This window comes from Megascapheus bottae, chromosome 15 (assembly GCF_031878675.1).
Source record: "Megascapheus bottae isolate mThoBot1 chromosome 15, mThoBot2.hap1, whole genome shotgun sequence".
Classification (NCBI taxonomy): domain Eukaryota; kingdom Metazoa; phylum Chordata; class Mammalia; order Rodentia; family Geomyidae; genus Megascapheus; species Megascapheus bottae.
The window spans coordinates 36,653,875-36,670,767 of NC_143523.1; the positions used below are offsets into that span (position 1 = coordinate 36,653,875).

The 16,893-nt window shown below is 39.4% G+C and overlaps 1 protein-coding gene across 1 annotated transcript in view; it reads right to left on the reverse strand.

Annotated features, from left to right (window-relative positions):
- Positions 1–8,814, reverse strand: part of Slc16a9 (solute carrier family 16 member 9) — a 42,553-nt gene extending 33,739 nt beyond the window's left edge. Inside the window, exons 1-2 of the mRNA XM_090346377.1 lie at positions 8,683–8,814; positions 7,808–7,913 (exon numbers count right to left, since the gene is read on the reverse strand). The gene's annotated coding sequence lies outside the window, so the exon portion shown is untranslated. The remainder of the gene's footprint in view (positions 1–7,807; positions 7,914–8,682) is intronic.
- Positions 8,815–16,893: the final 8,079 nt, after the last annotated feature.

Here is a 16,893-nt window from a genome sequence, read left to right on the forward strand (position 1 = left end):
GACAGAGAGAGAGACAGAGACAGGGAGAGAGAGAGAGACAGAAAGACAGAGAGAGAGACAGAGACAGAGACAGAGACAGAGACAGAGAGACAGAGACAGACAGAGAGAGAGACGGAGAGAGAGAGAGAGACAGAGAGAGACAGAGAGAGAGAAAGGGAGAGGGAGACAGAGACAGAGACAGAGACAGAGACGGGAGAGACACAGAGACAGACAGACAGACAGAGACAGAGAAAGACCGAGAGAAGGAGACAGAGACAGAGCACGGGAGGAAGAGAGGAAGAGAGATTCTGAGGACACACTATCTGTCCAGCAGCTGTCTTACTAGCAATAATATCTTTGTCTGAAGGTAAGAGCCTCGGGAGCCAGCTCAGATGTTTGGTTCCCCGCTGAGACACTTCAGCAGACTGGGAACTGTACTGGAAACTGTACCTAGGTAACAGTGGCTAACTAGGAATGAGACACCCCCCCACACATACACATACACACACACACACACCTCCAGTGATGCTTTTTCCTCTTCCCCTTCTCTTTCCTCTCTTCCCACCTCCATGGTGTGTACTCAGTTTTCTTGGTTGTGCTCTTCTGGATTGTACTTGTCTGGATTGTTCTCTTCTGGATTCTGAAAGAGGATCTGCCTCCTTGGTGAAAATTTCCTTTATACATGGAAAGACAGGATCTTTCTATGTGGCGTTCTTACAAAGAGATCATTTCCAAAGTCTAAAGGAAGGCACCTAATCCCTTTGAGCCTGGTTCCTTACCTGTAATGTTAGAATAAGATTCTGAGTCTTTCCTGCATGTGGAATCTATGTGAATGAGAAATTAAAAACAAAGAAAACCTGGTCACAGCTGCCTTGACATTTTATTATTGTTTTTTTTTTTGCCAGTCCTAGGGCTTAAACTCAGGGCCTGGACACTGTTCCTGAGCTTTCTCAAGTCTAGGGCTCTATCACTTGAGCCACAGCACCATTTCTGGCTTTTTTTGTGTTTGCGGTACTGAAGAGCTGAACCCAGGGCTTTGTGCATGCTAGGCAAGCACTCTACCATGAGGCCACACTCCCCACCCTGTCGTGTTCTGTCTTCCCATCCCATCTGTTTTTAATTCTTTTTACTGAATTTTATATTTAAGGTAAGAGAAGAGTCAATAGTATCAATAGTATTGCATTTCTATAAAAGATAGAGCAGAAAATTATTTAAACACAGACACACACAGAGGAAGAGTGGAAGAGACATAGTCCTGGAAAAATAGTGTCTGGAAGGAAGAAAATGGGCAGAAGATGTTATGCACACCCTAAAAACTTACTTCTAAAAAGGAGAAGGAACTCAATAGAGATAGAGACTGCTTACCTAGCACTCTATTTTTAACCTGGTTTGTAATTATTCAAATGTGTTTACTTTTTGATAATGCACTGGTTGGCAATTTGTATATTTCTCTCTAGATGCTTTTTCTTTTATTCAAATAGATCCTGACAAGAATAGTTCATACCATCTCAACTGTGGTACACACACACATACACACACACACACACACACACAGTGAGTCATGGGGCTTGAACTCGGCCTGGGCACTGTCCCTGAGCTCATCAGCTCAAGGCTACTGTCCTACCCCTGGGTCTGAGCTCTTCAGCTCAAGGGTACCACCTTATCCTACAGACAAGCCCCATTTCCCGTTTTCTAGAGGTTAATTAGAGATAAGAGTCTCAGGTCCTTTTGTGCCTGGGCTGATTTTGAACCTTCATCCTCAGATCTCAGTCTCCTGAGTAGCTAGGATTACAATGCACCTGGCATTAATTTGTACTTTCTTGACTGTGAAGATAACTATGAATGTTTTAAACCTTGTCATGCAGATTTTTATTTTTCTAAAGTGCTTGCCTGTGTCATTTTTCCATTTGGAAGTTTTCTTTAGTTATTTGTTAAAGATTCTCAGTATTAATCATTTGATGACTACATGCACTTAAAGTGCCCTTTTAGTCTGAGAATTGCCTATGACTATATTTGAGTCACTGCACCCAGCATATATATACATATATATGAACATTTATTTCAAAATAAGAAAACTACACTTGGAAAATGCCATCTACGTCATCAACTAAGATTTTGAAGTTGCCTTCTCCCCATCCTAATCTGTACCAGATTTTCCCAGCTTTCTTTTACAGGCAGTAAATAGCCAGTAGTTCCATTTCTACTCAGGCCTGTCCAAACCTGTCCGTACAGAGCAGAAAATAAGCTAGTCCTCACCTAAGCTTTAGAGTGAGAGTGGATCCCGGCAGTAGAAATCCCTAATGATCAAGTTTGTTTCATGAATGGCGTGGCTGGAAAGAAGCCTGAAGAACTTAGTATAGAGCCAGACTGGGGGGTGGGGAGGAGGGTGAGGAGAGTTTGGCTTAAAGGATTACTGCCACAGTGGAATGTAAAAAATGTCCCCCTTCTCTGAGGTTCGTTGTTCAATCACCCTGCATTAAAGCCCTAAGACACATGAGAGAAGCTGGAGATTTACTCCAACCCTGACACTGTTCCTACAATGAGAATTTGACCTGCCGAAGCTCCGGAACTTCTTGCTAAGCACTCTGGCAGGAAAGGGCAGGTAGGTTAGTGAAAAGGAGACTGAAATTTCCCCCTTGTGTTCCCATGTTTCCATTCCCAGCCACATGAAGAAGCAAGATCTGCTGTTCAGGTGAGGTTCAGATAAGCTAACTGCTGCTGGCAGTGCTATGATTCTGTGCAGCATCTACCCTTTAGCCATCTCTGGGCCCACGTGTCAATGCATTTTTAACCAGATGGATTAATAGCAAAAGGCAAGTCATTAGATAAACTGGATGAGAAACTGATACAAAGGTGATACCCAGAATTAAGTTCAGGAGTTCATTCCTTGCTTTGTGTAACTGCGGCTATGGAGCATTTAAGCAGGAGGAATTTGTCACTAGTGAAGCATTTTAACACTTTCTCTTTTGGGGCTCTTATCTCAATCTTTGAGAGAATAAGATGGAGAAATTAACCTGAAATTGGACCATGATCCTTATTCCAGAAACAAAGCAATAGAGGGAACAGAGAAAGAATGCCAGGGTAAAGGTGCTGGGTAAAAGTCAGCACTTGAGTATCTGTCACACTGGTCTAGCACTTGACCTGCTGATAAAGTTCTGTTCTCATTGACACATGTTCTGCCCTATTTATAAAAGGCAGCATAAACAAGCGCCAGTAGCTTATATCTCTAATCCTAGCTACTCAGGATGCTGAGATCTGAGGACCAAAGTTCAGACCTAGCAAGTCAGAAATGTCTGAGACTTTTATCTCCAATTAACCACCAAAAAGCCAAAAGTGGATCTGTGACTCAAGTTGTAGAGTGTCAGCTTTGAGCATAAAAGCTAAAGGGACAACATTCAGTTCCTAAGGTCAAGCCCCAGTACTTGAACACACACACACACACAGCATAACTACAAATAAGAATATAGAATCGAGAGGGTTTTTGTTTTGTTTTTGTTTTTGTTTTTTGTAGGTCATGGGGCTTGAACTCTGGATGCTATCCCTGAGCTCTTCATCTCAAGGCTACTGCCCTACCCTTGAGCCCCACTTCCCATTTTCTAGTGATTAATTGGAGATAAGAGTCTCTCGGCTTTGTATTGCCCCGGGCTGGCTTTGAACTATGATCCTCAGATTTCAGCCTCCTGAGTAGCTAGGATTACAAGTGTGAGCCATCACAGACGGCTAGAATCAAGAGTTTTATAGCTGTTCACTCAAAGAGTTATCATTCAATTCATTCCAATTCATTATTTCATATTCTAACAAATGATCAGAGAATAATTCATGTGGATCAATTATTCCTTCTACTGCTTACAGAAATTTTGTTTAAAAAGGTGAATTTCAAATGCTAAAAATACACTCTGATAATTTTTTTTGCCAGTCCTGGGGCTTAAACTCAGGGCCTGAGCACTGTCCTTGGGCTTTCCTCAAGGCTAGTGCCACAGCACCACTTCCAGCTTTTTTCTATGTACGTGGTATCGAGGAATCGAACCTGGGTCTTCATGCATGCTAAGCAAGCACTATACCCCTAGGCCAAACTCCCAGCCCTTCTGTGATAATTTTTTTTACTGGCAATTTCCAGAAATATCATTTCAACTTTTGTTGCCTTTAGCTTTTATCATACTATCTGGCTCAAATGCTTATTAATGTTATTATTTTTTTTTAGTATCTCCATTTTTTTTGTCAGTCTTGGGCTTGAGCTCAGGGCTTGAGCGCTGTCCTTGGATTTTCTCAAGGCTAGAGCTCTACCACTTGAGCCTCAGCACCACTTCCGGCTTTTTTCTATGTATGTGGTACCGAGGATTCAAACCCCGGTCTTCATGCATGCTAGGCAAGCACTCTACCACTAGGCCAAACTCCCGAATACACTACTTCTTGATCAGCATCACCCATTAAAAAATACTCCTTAAGCTTTTGGAGGGAGGGGAAGAGAAAGAAATGCCTTTGAGAGTCTGCTGATTGTCAAGAAGTATCTCCTTTACTACTCAAAGCAATTTTTCATGTGTACGTATTGTTGTATCTACTTTACAGATGAAGAAATTGGGTTCTGAGAGATTTTTTCCTTGTTAGGTCACTCCACAAGTTATTTGTTGAGTAGGTCTGTGCTCTTATTCATCTTTCTCAGAAAAAATGATTCAAGCTTTGGGCTAATCCTGAGTACCATCAGCTCACATGCATTAACTTACCTAAAACCTTCCTTAGAAACTTCAGAATTAAGTTGTGAACCTGAATGTGGTGATTCACGTATATAATCTCAGCTACTTAAGAGGCAGAGATAGAAACATCTTGGGTTGAGACTAATCTAGGCAAAAACTTAGCAAGCAAGATAGATATGGTGGCTCGCTTGTAATCCCTGCTATGCTGGAGGGGAACCAAAGACTGAGGCCAGCCCTAGGCAAAAATGCAAGACCTTATCTGAAAAATAAAACTAAAGCAAAAAAGGACTTGAGTGAAAGTGCTTGCCTTACTAGCACAAGGCCCTTAGTTCAAAACTCTAGTATTATTATCGTCTGTATCTTCCTGAAAATTAAATGAACCAGAGAAGCTACAATATTTCCCCCCAGCCACAGTTAGTGAGATGTAAGGCTGGGGTTCAAATCTAGGCAGCCTGATTACAAAGAATAACATTCTCAACTATTACTCCATGTTATCACAAGCCGAAATCAGACACAATGTTTAATGGGACAGGTATGTCTTTTGTGTTTATATATATTGTGTGCGCCTAGATATTCATTTTCCATTTCACATCCTTTTGATTTACATTGAGTGGATTCAGCATTACAACCTAAACCACCAACACTGTTGTATGTACCAGTCTCCATAGGCAAGATTCATGACGCTGGCTTATACTCACCATGGAAATGAAATGAGCTTTTCTCTGTTTACACATTGAAACTCCATGCTTTTCAGATAAGTGTGAAGATTACTCTTTTCTTTTCTTTTCTTCTTTGTGGGTCATGTGGTTTGAACTCGGCCTGGTCACTGTCCCTGAGCTCTTCAGCTCAGGTCTACCACCCTACCATGGAGCCAAGCCCCACTTCCCATTTTCTAGAGGTTAATTGGAGATAAGAATCTCAGGTCCAATACTAAATCCACTAGCACAATGATGTTCATTGCAGCACTACTTACCTTAGCAAAGATATGGAACCAACCCAAATGTCCCTCAGTTGATGAGTGGATCAACAAGATGTGTTATCTGAACACAATGGAATTCTACGCTGCTGTCAGAAAGAATGACATCGCCCCATTTGCAAGGAAATGGAAAGACAGAAAAAATCATATTAAGTGAAGTAAGCCAGACTCAAAGGAACATAGGCTCAATGGTTTCCCTCATTTGTCATAATCAGTAGAAACCTTGGGCTCTCCTAGCAGAGATTTGCAATAGAGCAAAACCTAGATACATAAGGCCATACAGTATGACGCTAAATGAAAGGGCCTCTAGGATATAGAAACAAAAGCCATATAATGTGTAATTGTTGTCCTTAATGTAGTATGTTATCTCTCATCTCTTTTGCTGTCCCTTGGTTATCTTATTTGTTACAGTATCTCACTTTGTTATCTGATATATTGGATATATTTATATTTGGTTATTTGAAATTGGATAGGGAAGGGGGGCAAACAAGATGAGGGGTGGGGTAGGGGGAGGGAAATGGGGACCAAGACATGAGAAAGGGTATCAATGTATGTGAATTAATTCACCTTCTATCTGGCTACTATAATGTAATCCTTCTATTAATTACAATAAAAAATATATGAACAAAAAAAAAGAATCTCAGGTCCAGCCCTGGCTGGCTTTGAACCTTGATCCTCAGATCTCAGCCTCCTGAGTAGCTAGGATTACAGGCATGAGCCACCGCGTCCTGCTAAAGCTTACACTTTTCAGCCCTGATCCAGCACAGTGCCAGAACAGGGATCTCTTTTCAAATGAAGAAACAAACAACCATGTGAACATACCTATCATGAGTGTATGAGGAAATTGTCACTCGTTGTTTATCTGTGACAGATTATTAAAATTTCTCAATTGGGGCCGAGAGTTTGGCCTGGTGGTAGAGTGCTTTTCTAGCATGCGTGAAGACCCGGGTTCGATTCCTCAGTACCACATACATAGAAAAAAGTGGTGCTGTGGCTCAAGTGGTAGAGCTCCAGCCTTGAGAAAAGTCCAAGGATAGTGCTCGGGCCTTGAGTTCAAGCCCCACAACTGGCAAAATAAAATGCAAAATGTTTTCATGTGAAATACAAAAATGATCCATCAATAAAGAAATTATTCATTATTAAAAAGATTTCCCAATTATTTCATTCTACTGAGTTTTCATCTCCTCTAAGTAATTATAAGTATTTATTTAACCACACAGGACAAATACTACTAGCTTGTATTCACTTTACAGAAGGACACTAAGCCTAAATAAGCTTCCCAAAATCACAGGACAACCAAGCCACGGGGACAAGATGCAAACACAGGCAATGTGAGTCAGAGGCCATACATATGACCTCTTTTTATAGCCTGCTTCAGGAACCAGTGCTTGGAACATAGTAGGTTTTTATAATTGTATTGAAGGACCAGAAGGAGAAAATTCTTTCATGTATGTAAGAGAGTTCAAGGTCATGCTCATGTTTGAGTCAACAATAGGATCATGCGTATTATATATTCAGCTTACACAATCTACAGTGTGATCATTGTAGATAGCTGGAAAAGAGAGAAGGGTTTACTCCCAGAGGCAGACCGTCCAGTTCCAGTGGATCCAATTTCTTCTTGTGAAAATACAGGTAGAGTCAATGAGTTATTATCTCAAAATAAATGTAAGACCAGTGAATTGAAGCTTTTCTCTAAGTGCACCTCTAACCTCAGAATCTAACTTCACTGTATTATGTAAGATTTAGACAGCTCCAAACAGTTTTTCAGTTAAAAATGTGAAGGTTTATCCTTCTCCTCTTCCTTTCTCTGACATAAATCAAGAGAAAGAGTATGACCTCTTCTTTGCCAACAGGCTTCATAGAACCCAGTATTTGTGGCTCACCCAAAGACTTTATTCCACAGTTTCAGCAAGTAAACAAAAGTGGCCATCTTAGATCTATTTCATATGCCTCACTATTGAGCATGATAAAGACTATAACAGCTACCTTCACAGTAAAAAAAAAAGAAAGAAAGAAAGAAAGAAAGAAAGAAAGAAAGAAAGAAAGAAAAGAAAATACATACCCACAAGGGGCACAAATGCAATGTCAAGCTGTTCCCTTATAGTTTGACCCTAGATGAGATTGACACTGCTAGATGCCATCTAAAAGAATGAGTGCTCACCTAGCACGATTTGCTTGTGTTTATCCCGAAAACTCATTGTAGAACTTCTTGATCTTTTCCATCACAGTACTTGAAAATTATTCCAAACTGGAGGCAAAACAGCCCTCTGTAGATATGAAATACACTTAAGGTCCTCTGCTTTATTTATTTATTTACTTACTTATTTTGTTTATTGCCAATGCTGGGGCTTTACAATCTAGCTCAGCATTTTTGCTCAAGACTGGGACTCTTTGAGCCATACCTTCTGTTCTGGCTTTTTGGTTGTTGATTAGCTGGATCTGTCTGCCAGAGCTGGCTCCAACTGTCAATTCTCAGATCTCAGCCTCCTGAGGAGCTAGGATTATAATTAAGAGCCACCAGCTTCTCACTTTCTCTTCTGTATTTTAAAGACCATGTGAATCCTGCCTTCTGTTCAATATTCATATTTGTTTAATATAATACTAATAAGTATTAATACATATAGGTATTTGTTTAAATAGTTTATTTAAATAGTTAATGTTAGTACTCATTGACTGCAATGATAACAATAGAAACATCATAAGAAATTATTAGGCACAGTATCAAGATACAAACAGGAAACATTTTATCCCAGTCAAATGGAAGATCCTTAAGGGGAAATTAAAAACAAAACAAAACAAAAACTATATAGCTCTGAAGAGGGTTACATAAACTATCAAGAGGCACCCAAAATTAGGGACAGTGGGTATCTGCTCCTGGACTTTATATGACAAAGGAAAAATCACATGTTCTCAGCCCCTGGGAGAAGAACACCCACCTACGAAGTAGGCATCACCTGACAGGAGCTGGAAGTGGACAGAGATAGTTTTATGGCCAATGACAAAGTGCCAAAATGGGTGTGGAGAGAATATCCTCACCTTTCTTTCTATCTGTGTGTGTCTCTCTCTGCTCTCAAATCTCTTGATGGTGCCCACCTTTGACCAAACCCAAGCAGAAGCTATCATGGGAGTCAAGGAATTGCTGCCCACATAAGAGACAAGCTTTCAAGAACATAGAGACAAAGCAGGGCAGATATAGGGTGGGACCACAGAGGATAGCAAATGGTGAATGGACCAGAATCATCAGGCGCTGAGCTAAGCACTTAACCTGCATTGTGACCTTATATTTTCATAACAACCACCTTATGAGGTAGGTTCTATTTCCTCTATTTTGCAGATAAAAATCCAGAGGTATGGAATTTAAACCCACAGCTGACTCTGGATTCTATATTCTTTACCTCAATGTGTGTTACTAAAATAATATCTTGAAAAAATGACTCACCTAGTTTGAAAATACAAGTAAAAAGTTTTCTTCTTGTCACATTCTTGTGCTCATGGCCACCCTGATTCTTGTGTTAGTCCTAATTTCATTGGTAATTCACCTTATGACCAGTCTTGTGCAGTTTATAACAGTAACATTACCTTCAACTTGCAATCCTTTCTTGAATTCTGTAAATGTGCTTCATTTATGTGTTCTATTTATTGCAGAATGTAAATTTCCACTCACAAACCATAAGATATACCAACCATGATCCACATTAATTTATGAATTCATCGAAACTTCCTAATAATTTATTTTGTGCCAGGCATCTTATGAAAGGAAGGGGCTTGCAGTACAGGAGAAAAGAAAAAGATAATTACTCTACCGGGTTAACTACTTCCATCAGGGTGCTTGTCTTATGTGCAGGGACCAGAGTCTGGAGCTCTTCCTAGATAGAGAGGGAGGCATTCTGAGACTGAAGAATATTTGCAAAATCTTCATGGCTTGAAAGACTCCTGTGGTATGCTAAGGAATTAAAGGCAAAAGTATTGGGGGAGAAGTATGAAGTAAATAGCAATCCGGCTTTTGATTTGCAAGCAAACAGTCCCTTTTCTTAGCAAGATTTTGTGAATTGGAAAACTTGGGAGGATTTAGGTATATTTTTTTACAGATCCCATTAGCAAGGAGATATAACCGTCTCAGGAAATTAGTGAACTCTGTTTGATATCTACACTTTGCAGGATTTTATTCAAGATTCAAAGTCCCAAAAGAAAGAGTTGGGCTAAAAGTGGTGAAACCATATGACCCATTTACGGTAGAGGAAGATAAGATGCTCAGAGAGTACAGTACTCAAGAGGACAGGTGTTGGTGTTAGGCTGAATATAAAAATGCAAATACTTTCGATGGTAGTTTATAGTGGGGATATTCTTGTCTTTACATTGAGGAAGCAAAGGAAAACCCCTGAGAACATTCTAAACAAAAGAACATGATTGGAATTATATTTCAAATACAATAATTTCTAAACGCCATGTTGGAGATAGGCTAGAAAGGAGACTAGGAGGCTGCTTTAATAGTTAAGGTGAAACATATAAGAACTTAGGATCAATGAATTGTCAAAAGATAAATAGGCCATTCTGAGAGATTAAGGAGTGCAACTGATGAATGCAGGGATGAGTAAAGATAAATAAAAGTCTAGACCTATTTCCAGATTTCCTGTGAGAGAGTACACAAGCACCACTTGAAATTTTCAGAGGTATGCCTGAGATTCTACAGTATGGGGTCCAAATATGTCTCATTGTTCTCATAACACAGTACAAATTAAGAAACTCTAACATCATTAAATCTAAAAATATCCTCAGGATTTTTTTGAAGCTATAAATGCTACATACTCTCTTGTCAGACTCAGTTTCCTGATTTGTGGAATATAATATATAAGTATAGGTCACTGAATAGATGAGACGCAACTAAGAATTGTGCACTCTATTAGATGCCAAAGAAGTGAAATACAAAGCAAATGCTACAGATTTACTGAGAACAGGCATCACTAGCCAAAAGAATCATGAGTTGATTAGACTTTCAAAACCTCTGGGGGGGGAAAAAGGAGCAATGTCTTTTGGCATTAAAAAGCAAACGTCCATCAAAACTTGAATGTACAGCCAGCTTAGACAGTAGCATGCCAACAGTCTACTTACATTCAACCAAATCCATTTCTACATACTTAGATAAAAATCATTATGCTTCTGAATCCACAGAGTAAATTGACCCACAATATAAGTACATAGTTTCATCATTCAGATTCTGCTACCCACCAAGCTATGGCTGAATAAATTATCAACCTTATATTCAATGATAATTAGAGACATCTCCATCTGTTAAATCTGATCTTTCAAAAATCATTAGAAATACACGGGATGATTTTGGATATTTTCATTCCTATGAGATTTTATGTTTTGTTTATTTTTACATCTTTTCATCTGCAAATGGGAGAAGTCATTTGTAACTCACATGGTAATTGTGAAGAAGTACACATAGTAATTGTGAAGAAACATGTAAGCAGAAAACAGTGCTTCACAAATCAACATGGTAAGTGCTACATGATCACTTGCTTTTATGAATATTCCAAACAACTTCACAACTTAGGTTCTGGTCCATCATTCCTATTATATAGTTAGACAGGTAAGTCCATTGACAAGCTTACAACAACCAGGATGTCCTATAACCTTAAAGGTCTGTCTGCAAAACCAGTTATTAAGATTCACTGAAGATGTTTCTGTGGTGACAGGCAAGTATGACAAATAGTCCAGAGAACCAACACAGTTAAAAGATCCTCCAAGGCTTACTGACGCCACTCAGGCATCACTCTCATTCTAGATCACATAAAAGTTTCTATAGTTCAACACCTCTCCTGTCAGCTATGTTCTTTGGGAACTACAGAACTAGATCCTGCTGTAGATGTGATTCTTGGAAAGGCTAGCAGTTCAACTTTTCTTTGGCTGGTCAAGATTATTTTTCAACTGGTTCTTTAGCCAGTAGTATTACCAAATACCACCAAATAAATCAGGGAATGAAGATGATAGCTATGAGGTGGAATGGAAAACATCCAACTCCTGTGATTTCATTAACTATAAATTCAATAAGTTTGAGGCTCCAATGTCATATTTTATGAGAAGGCATTGGTGAGTACCCCAAGCCAAAATCAATATGCAAATAGGTGGGTTTATTTTAAAAAATGAACCATAGGCATTGATTCATTGTAGCACACAGAATTCCTCTATCTACACATCGGATGGAGTGAGGCTCTTAAATGGCAAGAAAAGTAACCAGCACCTCACAGGCTGTTTACAGAGCAGGTACCTGATGGTGATAAGGTAAATAAAGCTAATCATCAGTGAAGAAGTATCTTGTGTCAACTTGAATGATCACCCAATTTAAGATATTTGAACAAGTTTTATATATAATTTGCTTCTTAGTATGAAATGAAACATAAGAAAGCATATGACATGATTTGACTTGAATTGCCAGAACAGATAACTCTATAGGTGAGACTGGTTGAGGGAAAGGAGAGACACAACTAACAATGAATTTTAGTAGAGTTCCTGTTTGGGGTCATGACAAAATTTTGGGGTTGTGCATTTTCAATTACATGTCAATTGTGTGTCAGTTGAAAATGGTCTTTAAATTATATCTTAATAAAGCTGTTCTTTAAAACACATCTTATCGCAGATACAATTTTAGCTTTGCCTGTAGTTTTTAGAAGCTGTCCTAAAACATACTTGTAAATTCAACCACCTGAATAACAGAACTGACTAATGTGCCCATGTCAAGCCCAGAGACAGTCAATGTGTGGTAAACCATGGAAAAACTGAAATCCTCAAAGAATAGTTCATGGTTAAATGTAAGCTGTGACATGTGCCAGCTCAAAGGAAGCCCAACACCACACAGCAGCTTACATTTTCTCTATCATCTCTAGTCATGGAAAAGACTCAGTTGGTAGCAGGACAAGCTTGCATTCAAGCTGGGTTTTTTAAAAATCAATCTTGAAACATTAACTCCCCATTTGTTCACTTCCCTATAATTACATAGCTTTCCTTCATTTTTTTATGAGTTCACTGCCCCCCAACCCCACATAGTCTCTGTACCTGCTAGGTTCCTTTTTTTTTTTTTTTTTTTTTTTGCTAGTCCTGGGCTTGAGCTAAGGGCCTGATCACTGTCCTTGGACTTTCTCAAGGCTAGAGCTCTACCACTTGAGCCTCAGCACCACTTCTGGCTTTTTTCTCTGTATGTGGGACCGAGGAATCAAACCCGGTCTTTGTGCATGCTAGGCAAGCACTCTACCACTAGGCCAAACTCCCGGCCCCACCTGCTAGGTTCTTTGAGTCTTCACTCTCCCTCCATATCTCTACTTTGCCAGTTTTTCAACAATCCAGTCTCTTCTCTAATGTCACCTTCACAGGAAAAGTTTCTTAGATTTCCCCCTAGCTGAAACAATCTTTCCCCACATAGGTCTTCTGCTCCATTGTTCTACTCATTTTCTCCCAGTCATGAAATTTTCATGTGCATATCAATTTATTTGGCTCTCTCATTAGAAAGAAAGCCCTATGAGGGCAGGGACCTGCCTATTTTGTTCTCCAATATATTCCCATACCTATAGTACTACCTGGCTGACAGTTAGTGCTTGACAAATATTTATTAAATAAACAATCTCCTAGTGAATGATGTCATTCAACTTCCCTAAACAAAACCACAAAGGTCTATCTCTGTGTTTGATATCACACTTTTTACAGGACTCTAGGGCACTGACGCTCTGGGGGATCAGTTTAGAACCACTGCCTGGCTGAAAGGGCAAATGGAAACCTAGTTGGCCACTAAGGACTTCTTGTGCTTTCACACTAATCTTCTCTCCTCCCTGGTCCCCGGTCAGATGGCAGAGTAGCTCAGGGGCCTTCCCTTTGGGTTTATAAATAAATCTGGTCTCACTACTGAACTTAGACTGGCCCACATGGCACCTTGCCTGTAGTTTGCTTAGTTAGTAGAACTAGGCCTAATAAAATCAACAAATAGGTCTGCAGAGAATAATCTAGAACAGTCACCTAGGCCTGAGTGGTCACACAAACACAGACACAGATCTACCCCTCACATGTTCCTCCAGGCTCTTCAGAAGCTGTTTATCCCAAGACTATTCAGGGCTAGAAATTGAATATTCTTACTGAAATGATGGTGTGGTTATTTTTGTTGGAAACACTTTAACTGGACGCTTATATGTTAGTGCAGTTTATAACAATCTTTGTTAAAATAAAACCTTCCTGTAACTCTGGAAGTATTACTAAGTCCATGCAATTGGCACATTTACCACTGTTTTCATGGGTACTTTTATTGTTTTCATGCATGGAGCACAAGACAGTGACCTGAGATTTCTGAGTTTAAATTTGATAACACAAAACAAGGGAGCTCAGTAACTAAAGAATGCATATGCCATTTTAACTATGCTATTGGCAAATATTAATTATGCACAATGGTGGGCTTTCTTATGGCATTTTCAGAGATGTATGTCATGGACCATGATGATATTTTAGTGCAGACTGATACTTTAGAAAGAGGAAAGAGTGATCTATAACATACCCACGTTAACACATTCCTAGTTTTTCCTAACACATTTAGAGCGGACACAGTAGTCATTTAACTCATTGAATTCTTAAGCTTCAGCTTGAGACACTTCATTGCAATCCAAAACTCTTGCATTCTAAATGAGAAAACAGTAAGATAATTAACATCTATGGCATGATATGAGGCGGAATAACTAAATGACTGCATGGTTATCTCCAGGGAAGTAGACACAGATGGCTTTCAGTTGAGGGTCTTGTTCTTTCATCTTCCAGCTGCAACACCACAAATAGCGAGTCTATAAACTTGAGCATTTTACTTAATTCCTTTGAACCTGCATTTCCTTATGTATAAAATGGCACTGCCTCATTGACTTGTTAGTATAGATTAAATTTCATAAACTATGCAAAACATTAAGCACAGTACATTTCCACTCTACATATGTGCTTTTATAATTAGCAAAGATTCTGGCAAGCTTTTTCTGACCTCTCTTTTCAAAATCAGGATAATTTCTTCAAGGATCCACTGAACTGGGAAGATACAAATTGACTTGAATTGATGTGACATGAATAGCATACAGCTATCTAGGCTTACTGGTGGCCAGAACTAACTATTCTCCCTCCTCTTCTTCCTCCTTCTTTTCTTTTTCATTCTCCCCTCTTCTCCATCCATTTCTTCATTCCCTTTCCCTCTCCCCTTCTCTAGCATGATTTTACTTCTGCAATTATTGGTGGATGATCATCACCATGCCTGACTTCAGGAATTTTGTTTTTATGAGTGATAAATTGTTGGTCATAATTGGTTTATGCATGTAACCCTAGCTTCTCAAGAGGCTGAAATCCAGATGATACAAGTTTAAGTCCAGCCTGAGCAGAAAAGTCACAAGATTCCAACTCCAAAATAACCAGCAAAAGGGTGGGCTGGAGGGGTGACTAAAGTCACAGAGTATCAGGTGAGCAAGTAAGAAAGCAAGCAAGCAAGCTTAAGGCCTTGATTTCAAAAACAGAAATAGTATATACTTCACAGCAAAGGATGAGGGGACATTAAGTTCTAAGACCATAGAAATCCACTGTAGAAAAACATGTTACTTAATCCAGATTGCACACACACACACACACACACACACACACACACACACACACATATGTAATCAAGAATATTGTTTCTATTTGTGAAAGCAATCCTTTCTCCACTCCTACTGACTGGAGCCATGAGTTCCTTACATGGCTACTTACAGAATAAGCTCTGCCCTTATAGAGCTGGGTCTGTTTTCTATAACAAAATCTTAGATTTATTCAATTCTGTTGTGATACACATTTTCATGCAAATTACAAGCCAGATTTTTTAATTGTTCACAGTATTTCTATGATATGCAAAGCAGATAGAATTGACCCTTCCCTCCTTCCTTCTTTCCCTCCCTCCCTCCTCCTTCCTCTCCTCCTTTTGCTTTCTTCCTCTCTCCATAGTCAGAGTAGAAAATCCATCAAGGTTAAACAAGTTGCCCAAAGTCACATAGCTGTCCAGTAGCCAAATCAACAGGATAGTAGAACACCAAATCCATGAGCTGCACAGAGATTTTCCAAACCATTATGTGAATATAATTCATGGGAAACTTGCTACAATGCAGATTCTCACCTCAGTAACTTTCAGGAGTGTTAGGATTTGGGGTTTCTAATAACCCTAGAAGTTCTTGCTACTGATAGTACTTGGGTCATCTACTATACCATCATTCCACCTCAGGCATATCCTCAATCATAATTTTAGCATTTGCACATTCTCTGATTTCCCCCCCACTAGACTGTGGACTCTATGAGAGCAGGAACCAAATCTGTTTTGTCCATCACTTTGACTTAGTTTTCTACCTATTTGGCAAAAAGGAACTGGATCAACATTTCTTGAAGAGTGAAGAAAAATTGCATTTCCCAACATTAGTTATATGTTTGACTCTCATCGTTATCACGTGTTTTTCTTCTTTGTATAAAATCTAGACATAATTCCTCAACTCAACCATAACAAACAAAGCCCTCCCAGAGCCAACCAGCTCAGACTTCTGTCTCCAGTAGAACTAAGCCCAGGAATCAGTGGAAGGGCATTATTGATCTTGGGCCAAGTGCATTGGTTAAAGTGGAACAGGTGTCTGAGGCTTGCTTTAATTCAGTTTGAAGTAAGATACAATGCTTCTGCTCCCACCTATAGATCATGATAACAACAGCTTACTATAAAGTAAGGGCTTTTCACATGTTAGACACTGCACCAAACTCTTGGTACTCATCTCTACAAACCTAGGACATAAGATACAGGTGCTATTCCTTAGTTAAGAAAGCTGAAGCACAAGTTAAGAAGGGAAGCCAGGTTATGTATTGTATGTGCTTCCTGTGTAGTCCAGCTTCAGGTTTGCTGATTCTAATGAAGGTGCCTACGTCCTTGAAGCTGGATGCTAAAGGGGGAAGGGCTTAACAAAACGATCAAATAATTCCCTAAATACAGAAGTGACTTTGCTCAGCAGTGAGTTATCTGAAAACTGGCTCAAAGAATTCCCAGGTTAAGGAGCTGGGGAGATACATTTCCTATCAACAGAAGAGGAAAAATAGACAAAAATAGGAAAGGAACACTTGGAAAACAGTAGAACTTTTTGTTCTAGTGTTCAGTTAATGCTCAGTCTGACTCTGTTTGGCTTGTGGTTAAATATCCAACATCACTGGAAGGTCAGGGAAGAGTCAGTTCAGGAA